Below are 9902 nucleotides of genomic sequence, written 5' to 3'. Positions count from 1 at the left end.
CAGGTCCAATGATAAGTTATTGCTACTAGTACACTGCAAACCTCAGGGATTTGTGAAGGCAGGTGGATTCAAGGAAAATCTGGAAACATGTTTCCTCGGAGAAAAATAAGGAATGTCTAGACCTGGGACTACCTCCTGGGACCTGCATCTTAGTGTCAGAAAAATGCCTTGGGAACCAGATCTCTCCCAACCCTGAGAGGGATGGGACTCCTGTGTGCCAGGCCACTCCTGCGGAAGGAAGGCTGTCTCCAGCTCCCTGACTGACCTGATCTTTGCTCCTTTATTTTGGCCAAGCCTGGGTAACCCTGACCAACAGGCAGTAAATTAGTTCATTGGTTAATATAAAAGTCAGCTGCTCTGTCCTTAGTCCATTCCCGGCATCTCTTAATAAATAACTCAAGTGAAAAGTCTCTAGTCTTGCTGTGTTTATGCAAAATAACAAGCCAAGTTTATTTAAAAAAACAAACCATTTGATAAACTAAAAGGTGGAAGGAAAACTTCATTTCAGTAACATGTTAAAAACAAACATCTAGGGGGCTAGAGCAATAGCACAGCGGGCAGGGCATTTGCGTTGCACGCAGCCAACCCGGGTTCGATTCCCGGCATCCTATATGGTCCCCCGAGCACCGCCAGGAGTAATTCCTGAGTGCAGAGCCAGGAGTGATCCCTGAGCATCACGGGGTATGACCCCCCCAAAAAAATTAAAAAAACAAACAAACATCTAAAAGCCTATGAAGAGTTGAGAGAGAGAGTACAGCCTCGAACATGTCAGACCCAGGTTCGATCTCCAGTACCCCATATATGGTCTCCCAGCCCCTACCAGTAGTGATCTCTGAGCACAGAGCCAGGAGTAAACCCTGAGCACTGTCAGGCATCAAGTTTTTGTTTTTGCACCTAAAACAAAACTTAACCCATTATACTGAGAACAAAATTGACCATCGGCCCCTTGTTTTTCACCATTTTCTAGATGTGGGATCATTCTAGCCCTTCATGCTTCTGATGCTGGGAGAGAAATATTGCTCCCATAATAATAAGTCTGGACAAATCCAGACTAATCTCCGACTCACTGAAAACACCTCTAACTCCAGGACTGGATTCTCAGAGGGACTCTCCTAGCAAACACTTGGTCTTGATTCTCCTAAGTCCTGCCCTTCCTCAGTGTCTCCGTAGGCCTCTGTGTGTTATTAATGACAGGTCCCACTTGTCAGATTTGTCTCCTCTCAGATTGAGGCCATCAGATCACAGGAGGGTGGACAATATAAAACCGCAGAGCCGAGCAGCCGAGGCATGGTATCTTGGACTTCCTTCTAAGGTCACCTGGCAAGCGGAAGGCCCCTTTCCTTGGCACCCAAACTCAGCAGGAAGTAGTCGGGCCTAGTCTATGCCTAGTCTCCTAACCGCAAGGTCTGGGCTTTGCGAGCAGGGAATGAAAGAGGAAGCCCGGTTTCCCCTTCCCAGGGCTCTGCTGAGGTCTGGGAGCTCACAGTTCCTCTGAGCCATAAACTCTGCCTCAGTGAGGTAACAGTCTGTACTCAGAGCAGAGATCACATCAGTATATAAGAGATCTTAAACAGATAGTCGCCACCAGCCTAACAGGAAATGCAAAGTGTTCATCTTACCTTAACAACACAAATGGGCCCTAAACTAACAAAACTGCTCTGGAAACAAATGAGAATTCTCTGATAATCCACTGATAAGAAACACAAAGACTCATGTTTCCTATAACCACCTCCACAACTAAGAATTTCTTTCTTGCCTCATTTTCAATAAACTTTTTTTTTTTTTTTTGCTTTTTGGGTCACACCCGGCGATGCACAGGGGTTACTCCTGGCTCTGCACTCAGGAATTACCCCTGGCGGTGCTCAGGGGACCATAGGGGATGCTGGGATTCAAACCCGGGTCGGACGCGTGCAAGGCAAACGCCCTACCTGCTGTGCTATCACGCCAGCCCCCTAAACTTTTTTGTTTTTTAAGAAAGAGTTTTACAAAGTGAAGTACAAAATGGTTTATTTTTGTTTGAGGGCATACACCTGGCAGTGCTCAGGGCTTAATTCCTGGGTGTACATTTAAAGATCACTCCTGGAGGGGTTCTGGGGACCATATGGGATGCCAGGAATCAAATCCAGATGGACCCCATGTCAGGTAAGCACCTTACCAGCTGTACTATCTTCCCTGCACCCAACCATGAATTCTGTTTTGTCTGAATCCCATGTGGAAGCAGCAAGGTCAGGATATCTATGGTGGGCCTGCTGACTGGCCTCCTTCACAGCCAGTAAGTGTCGGATCAGCAAGGCTGCTCCGCCAGCAACTTCAGAATCAACCTGGGGCTGAAGGAGAGGTCAGTCAGGGATAAGGACAGAGCTGCTACTTCGGACTCCATGGGACAGAGCAAGTTGGATTGCATGGACTCGCCCTTCGTAAGACAGAGCAGGTTAGAACACAGGAAAGAAATGATGCCGTGTATAGTTTTCCCTCTTGTTCGATGCAACAAAGCACCAGCCCATCCTTGGCATGGGTCACTGTACCAGGGGAAAGTGCAGCCTGACATTTTTGCCTGTTCTAACATTGGCCGCAGCTATGGTATCTCCACCCACGCCCTCTGTCCAGGTCCGGGGTGGGGGGCCAGTCTTTGGGGCTCATCTTTTACACTAGCCAGTGTGCAGAGCAGGAAGACACATGGCTCGGACCCAAATTTCTGGGTCTCAGGGTCTCCGCCCCCCCCCACCCAGTGCCATCCCGCGGGAAAGCCAGGTCAGTGTGGGAACCTGACAGCCCAGTTCAGCGGGACTCAGGAGGTTGAGGGAGGAAGTTGGGTGGGGGGGTGTCTGGGACACCCTCTTCACATTCAGTAAATGGTCTGGAGCAGAGCCGACTGTTTTGCTGGGATGACATGGGGAGCAGCGGCCACACTACCTAGGCCCCCAGCCCTACACACACCCACAATCCCCTCTTCTCATCCGATTTTCTCCACAGTCCTTTCCCAGCTTAAGCCTCCGAGACAGCCCCTGTCAGAGCCCTCAGTCTCATCCGTGGCTTTTGATGTTCCTTCCACAGAAAGGGCCTTTTCAGTCGCTGCATCCTGCCAGAGGCTGGCTGAGGGCCTCCTCAGACCCCCTCAATGGCCGCTCAGTCCAGTTCTGTGAGGGTTTGCCAGGCCCAGTTGCTTCTGTCCCACCTCAGAGCGATGGAGTCTTCCCAGTGGGAGACACATCAGCACAAGGCACAACCCCACTGCAGCTGACCCCAGCCGTTCTTTTTTTTTTCTTTGGGTCACACCCAGCAATGCACAGGGGTTACTCCTGGCTCTGCAGTCAGGAATTACTCCTGGCGGTGCTCAGTGGACCACATGGGATGCTCGGAATCAAACCCGGGTCGGCCACATGCAAGGCAAACGCCCTACCCGCTGTGCTATTCCTCCAGCCCCAGACGCCAGATGTTCTTACCCCCACCCCCACCCCCAGAAACTGTCCCGTAGATGGAAATTCAGTCTCCCAGCTACTCAGATCTAGGTGAGGATACTGCCCCTGTAACTACTTCATTCTTGCCCAACACTCTAGTGCCAGGGGCCTGGAAACTTCCATTCTCTGAGGCCACCTCCCTCCTCAGCCACCCAAGGGGCATTCACAGGCCACTCTGAGCCCAGGCCCTGTGTCCAGTCCAGCCCTTAACTGCACAAACAGTTCCCCATTGTCCATCCCTCCTGGACACCCTCTTCCCCCCCAGTCCTGGGGGTATCCCTTCTCTTTGCTGAGGCCTATTCTAGAAGTTCAACTAGGTGAGGAGTTTTTCTAGAAAGGGTCCTGGTCTTTCTTTCTATGCTACTTCCTGACACCCCCCCCCCCTCTCTCTCTCTCACACACACACACACACACACACACACAGTGTGTGCAGACACAGAGGTATACACATAGACACACATTGGAGCACACTGGGCCTCTCTTGTCCATTTCTATGTGGTGCTTCAAAACCAGCTGTTGAGGGGCTGGAGCGTAGCACAGCTGGGAGGGCGTTTGCCTTGCACACGGCCAACCCAGGTTCCATTCCCAGTATCCCATATGGTCCCCTGAGCACCGCCAGGAGTCATTCCTGAGCGAAAAGCCAGGAGTAACCCCTGTGCATCCCTGGGTGTGATCCGAAAAGAAAAGAAAAGAAAAAACAAAAAACAAAAACCAAAACAACCAGCTGTTGACCGCTTGCAGCCTGCTGGCTCCCTCACTGGTTTCATGCCGGTCTCCTTCCTCCTCCCTCATCTCCTTCCTGTCCACAGCTGCTCTGGGGGGGCGGCTCCTCCTTCCCAACAAGCCCTGAAGCCTGAAGCCCGTTGCCCCAGACACCCCCTTTCCCTGGTCCCACTTCCTCCCTCCTCACGGATGTCCCCTGCAGAATGTTCCCCGAAGCCCGTAAGGAGCAGAGGGACCTGAGGGGATCTGGTCTGGGCCAGGACTCTCGGTGCTGATTCTAGGAGGTGCTCCATGGAACCAGCTCTCCCTGTGGCTCTAATGCCACCCTCACCCCTCCCCCAGGGCCCCAGGGACAGCCTAAGTGATGCCCACCAGTTTCTTGCCTGTAATCACAGCGAGTTTCAGCTCTTTGCAGACTCCTGGCCTCGCCTCTCTCCACCCCTTCCTGGACAGCGGAGCCTCTGCAACCCCACCTCCTAGACCTGGGGAGCTCTGCCCCCTCCCCCCAGGACCATGCCATCTGTAGCACATGGCACTGACACTCTGCACTCAGCACAACGCTCAGGAGCAACCCAAACAGAGCTGATGTTGCATGGTGCTTGTCCTGGCGATGGGGTGGGGGGTGGCAAGGGAAAAGCTGGGGTCCAAGCCTCTCACCCAGAGCCCAGGCAGGACAGCCAGCACCCCACAAGGACCTGGGCCCCTTGGGGCCTTTACTCTAGACGATGCCTCTCAGCCCAAACTCTTCTGCTTCCACCCCATTCACCCCATCATTCTTCCTTCAAGTCCAGCAGGATAACGAACACTCCTCCAGGAAGGCTTCCGGGAATGCTCCCTCCAGAGTCTGGGTTCCTGCCACTCTCTGCACTCTCCTCTAACACCCTCCGCCCTGCGTGTCGTTGGGCCTTGCTCTCCCTCTCTTCCGAGAACTCTGTGGGCAAGGCTGTAGGCAAGACCCCGCTGACACCAAAGCGGATCCTTTCTGCTGCTGCTGCGGGTGTCAGGCCGTGCCAGGGGCACTTGGCGGGTGCTCAGCAAGTGCCCAGGGGATTAAGGAATGTTCAGGCAAGGACTTAAGCAGGGGGGAGTTGGAGCCACATGGGGGTTACTTACACCCTGTTCCCAGAGGGCATGTGCGGGTTGTTCTGGCCTTTCCTACAGGCTCGCATTGCTCTGAGCTCCCTCCCAGGGCTAGGGAAGAGAGCGGGAGAAGGAAGGGGCACCAGCAGTTATCCAGGGTCTCGCCGGGCCAGTCAGCCCTGCCAGAGAATCCTGCTGCCCAGTGAGCCAAGCGGGCCACCTGGGGGACCACGAGGGAGCCCAGCCCGGAGAGTCCAGGGGCTACTGGAAAGGCAAGAAGTGGGGTCCACCTTAAGCTGCACCCTGTGTGCCGTCTAAAGTAGCCGCGGCATCTGGAAGAGTGTCCTCTCTCTGTCAGGATGCCTGACCCCATCCTCAGGGCGTGCCGTGGTGGTGGAGCACCCTCCTCTCTGAGCCTCTGCTCGCTCCCGTACAAGGGCTGCCTGGGGTCACTGCCAAGGTCACTGCAGGAGCACAAGTTTCTCTACTGTACTGGACATTCTTCTCATCAGACACACGTTGGGACTCAGCAGATTTCTAACTCATGGTCCCCAAAACTGAACATGGAAGAAGGAGGTATTCAGGGGCAAAGAGGAGTCCAAGTGGGAGGTTAGACACAAGTGGTCGGGAGAATCTAATTCTGGAAACTTCCCTACCTTCAGCTTCCTTCAGTTTGGTCTCGACACCTGTCCACAATCTTGGCACCTGTCCAGCCAAAGAATGTTCTAGAACCTTAAGAGTGATAAGGAATGAGCAATAAAGGGCTTGGAGAGGCCAGCAGGATCCCTCTGAAAGGTTACTAGAGGGTCATCTCTCTGTCAGTCCCCAGGGACAGCTGGTGACCAGGCAGAAGAACGCCCAGGGAAAAGGCCCCCTGCCTGGTACGGGCAGGGCTGTGGCCAGAGCTGCATGAGTCCTGAGCAAAAAGAAAGATCTGGAAGAAGCATTGCTCTTCAGTGCAACTGCAGATCTCGTCCCCCTCAACCAGAGCTGTGTGACTCTAGGCAAGGAGCGTGGGCTCTGGTGTTCCACGGGGGCCGATCACTTTGTGTGTCAGTCTGAAGGTGACTGGCCGTCTCTCACCATCCCCTGTGAGGCTGAGATCTAAGACTCTCTTATCCTCCCAGAGCTTCTTCCTTGGCCCCGTGCAAAGAGGCCCCCAACTCCTGTTTATGCCAATGCTATCTGGATGACCTCTGGTGAGCATGCAGTTCAGAGGGCATGGGGTCACTGTGGGAGGGGGATGGAATACTGACAGTTGAATCCAGGGGTTCATCCCGTGACCACCTGGCCTCTGGCTCTGCTTCCATGGAGCGAGTTGGTGGGACCCTGCAGGAACCGTTAACTGCCTCTCTGAAGCCAAGAAACCAGAGTCCTTGTGGGTTTGTGTTTTTTCAGGGGTCTGGAATGGTGTTCAGGGCCCACTCCTTGCTCTGTGCTTAGGGATCACTCCTGGTGGTGCTCAGGAAATCATGTGGTACCAGGGATTGAACCTGGGCCTCCTACATTCCAGGCACATGCTCAGCCAGTTGAATAATCTCTCTGACCCCTGGTTTGTACCTTTAAGGAGCTCCAAGGACCATCGCTAATGCCCTGGGAGGGATGCCTGACCCACCGCCAGCCTCCTGAGATGTTGATTCCTTTGCTTGGGACTCAACACCACCAGGTAGTTCTGCACGAGAAAGAAGCATGCAGCATTCTGGAAGCTTCTGCCCTATTTTAGAAGTAGAAAAGTGACAAGGACGCCAAATGCAAGGCAGCCACAGCAGCCACAGAATGCAAGTACCTTCACTCCAGCCACACTGCAGCCTTCCTGAGAGAGGGCAGCCTGTTCCTGGAACCCCACAGAGCCGCAAGTGTGAAAGCTCCAAGGAGGCTCATCACCCCAAAATAGACTTGTTTTTGTGCGTGTTTTTTTTTTCTTTCACAACTTTGGCATGAGGCATTGGCATCTCTTGCAGCAAGGAAAAAAAATAACCTGAACTGTTAACAAATAAAGATTATAAAAAGCCCCAACTGTTCCCCATGGCTTTCCATGTGGCTGCGGTGTTCTTAAGGGGGCAGGGAGGGTGGGGTGAGAGGAAAGAGGAGGTACGTGTCCAGTAGCGGCCACCCCCGCCTTCTGACCTATTTTTCCTCCCCTGGACATTGGGGAGAATATCCAGTGCTGACATCCATGTTGGCCATGGGGAAGTTCTGTTGGACCTTATAAGTGATCCATCTCTACCAGGTGAATATGGTTGCTTACCACTTCCAGGTAAAGGGGTGCAGGGCACAGAACGTGGCCTCCTAGGAAGGGAATCACATTGCAGCCAGGGCACGTGCAGCCAGCCTGTGCCGCTAGGGTTTGCTCCGTGACCACCTGAGAGCTCCCTGCCTTCTCCTCAAGGTCAGCTCAGCCTCAACTCACACGATCGTGGACATCGCTGTGGTACCTGTGCAGACCAGAGGCTGGGGCTTCTCTGATCCTGGCTCAGGGCTCCCTGGGGCTGTTGAGGGAGGACGTGGGCCTGCCTGTGCCCTGAGTCTTCCTTTCAGGCTCCAGGGGCAGCCCTATATCCTTTGCCGGCTAGAGCCTTTTTGCTACGTGGTTTCCAGCAACACAAGAAGGAGAATGGTATCAAAGGCGCTGGGGTCCAGCTGGGAGTCTAGAATCCACTGGGATGCTCGCAAAAAGGAAGCGGTTGGCCTAGCTGACGTCTGAGGACCCCTCGGTTCTGACATTTTTGGTGGGGAAAAGGAGAGACAAGAGATTCTCAGGGCACAAGTCAAGAAGACACCGGAAATGAGGAGAGATAGGCAGTGCTCAAGGGTCTGTGGCTGATCCCAGTGATCGAAGCCGGCCCGGCAGCAGCTCGGGAGAGACCCCCTAGAGGGTGTTGCTCCGGCCCTGTGGTGCCAGGGATCAAGCAAACTGAGGTCCCACACATATGTCCTAACTTCGGTACTATTTCCCTGATCCTTGACTTTTGGCAGTTCTATGTTTGAAACAGTTCCCCTACCTCTTCAGAAGGCCTGCTCCCCCCAAAGACTGGGACCCAGCAAGTGTCTACTCCATCCACCTTGATTCTTCCCTCAGACCCTTTCTCCCCCTCTTTCCTTCCTCCCATTTTTTCTTCTCGTTGCTTCTCCTTCCTTCCTTCCTTCCTTCCTTCCTTCCTTCCTTCCTTCCTTCCTTCCTTCCTTCCTTCCTTCCTTCCTTCCTTTCTTTCTTTCTTTCTTTCTTTCTTTCTTTCTTTCTCTTTCTTTCTTTTTACTTTCTTTCTTTTTCTTCCTTCCTTCCTTCCTTCCTTCCTTCCTTCCTTCCTTCCTTCCTTCCTTTCTTTCTTTCTCTCTTTCTTTCTTTTTACTTTCTTTCTTTTTCTTTCTTTCTTTCTTTCTTTCTTTCTTTCTTTCTTTCTTTCTTTCTTTCTTTCTTTCTTTCTTTCTTTCTCTCTTTCTTTCTTTCTCTCTTTCTTTCTTCTTACTTTCTTTTTCTTTCTTTCTTTCTTTCTTTCTTTCTTTCTTTCTTTCTTTCTTTCTTTCTTTCTTTCTTTCTTTCTTTCTTTCTTTCTTTCTCTCTTTCTTTCTCTTCCTTCCTTCCTTCCTTCCTTCCTTCCTTCCTTCCTTCCTTCCTTCCTTCCTTCCTTCCTTCCTTCCTTCCTTCCTTTTCCTTTCTTCTCTTTTCTCTTATCCTCCTTTTTCTTTCTTTGTCTGTTTGGGGCCACACCAGATGGTGCTCAGGGGTTACTCCTGCTCTGCACGCAGGAATCGCTGCTAGCAGTGCCGGGGGCCCGTGTGGGGTGCTGGGGATCAAACCTGTGTGGGCTGCACTTTATCGTTCCTCTCGCCCCATCCTTCTTTCCTTTCCTTTGTCTTCTCTATTTTCCTTTCCCTTCCCCTATTTCCTAGGAAGAAATTTTCGTGAAAATATACACACCAGAGGGGTTGAAATGATAGTATGTGGGTAAGGTATTTGCCTTGCATGAGTTTGACCCAGGTTTGATCCCCAGTACCCCATATGAACCCGGAGCTCTTATCCCCAGTACCCCATATGAACCCGGAGCTCTGATCCCCAGTACCCCATATGAACCCGGAGCTCTGCCAGGAGTGATCCTTTAGTGCAGAGCCAAAAGTAAGCCTTGAGTATTATGGGGTGTTGCCCTAAAGCCTAAAGACACACACACACACACCCCTACACACAGCTCTGGGTGAGTCAGAAGGATAAGGTGGCTTGAGAGTTGAGCAAATGTGAGCAGCAGGATGCAGGGGCTAGTGGAGTTATTAAGTCCTGATGGCCCGAGGACTAGAGGCCAGGGAATGCTGAGGTTTCCCAAGTGGCGACAGTGCCAAGAGACCAACTGGCAGCTGCATTGTCTCTGGACCTCGCAGTCCCCCACCAGTTAGCAGGCCACACCCCCATAAATGATAACCCTTGCCAGGGCATGTTTTCAAATGTCTGAGGAGAGGGGCAGGACCACAGGGCGCCCACAGCCTTGTTGCTCTGCAGGGCCTGGCCACTCCCTGTGGGCTGAGCCTTTCCTGGCAAGGCCAGCAGGAAAGAAGGGAGGCAGGTGAGGGACGCGAGAGCTCAGGGGGCCACTGAGGGGAAAACTGTGGGTGGCGAATGGAGGTTAGGTGGCAGAAGGAGGTAACATCAGC

This window comes from Sorex araneus, chromosome 7 (genome assembly GCF_027595985.1).
Source record: "Sorex araneus isolate mSorAra2 chromosome 7, mSorAra2.pri, whole genome shotgun sequence".
NCBI classification, from domain to species: domain Eukaryota; kingdom Metazoa; phylum Chordata; class Mammalia; order Eulipotyphla; family Soricidae; genus Sorex; species Sorex araneus.
The sequence above is the reverse complement of the archived record's forward strand: the minus strand, read 5'-3'. Positions refer to the sequence as shown.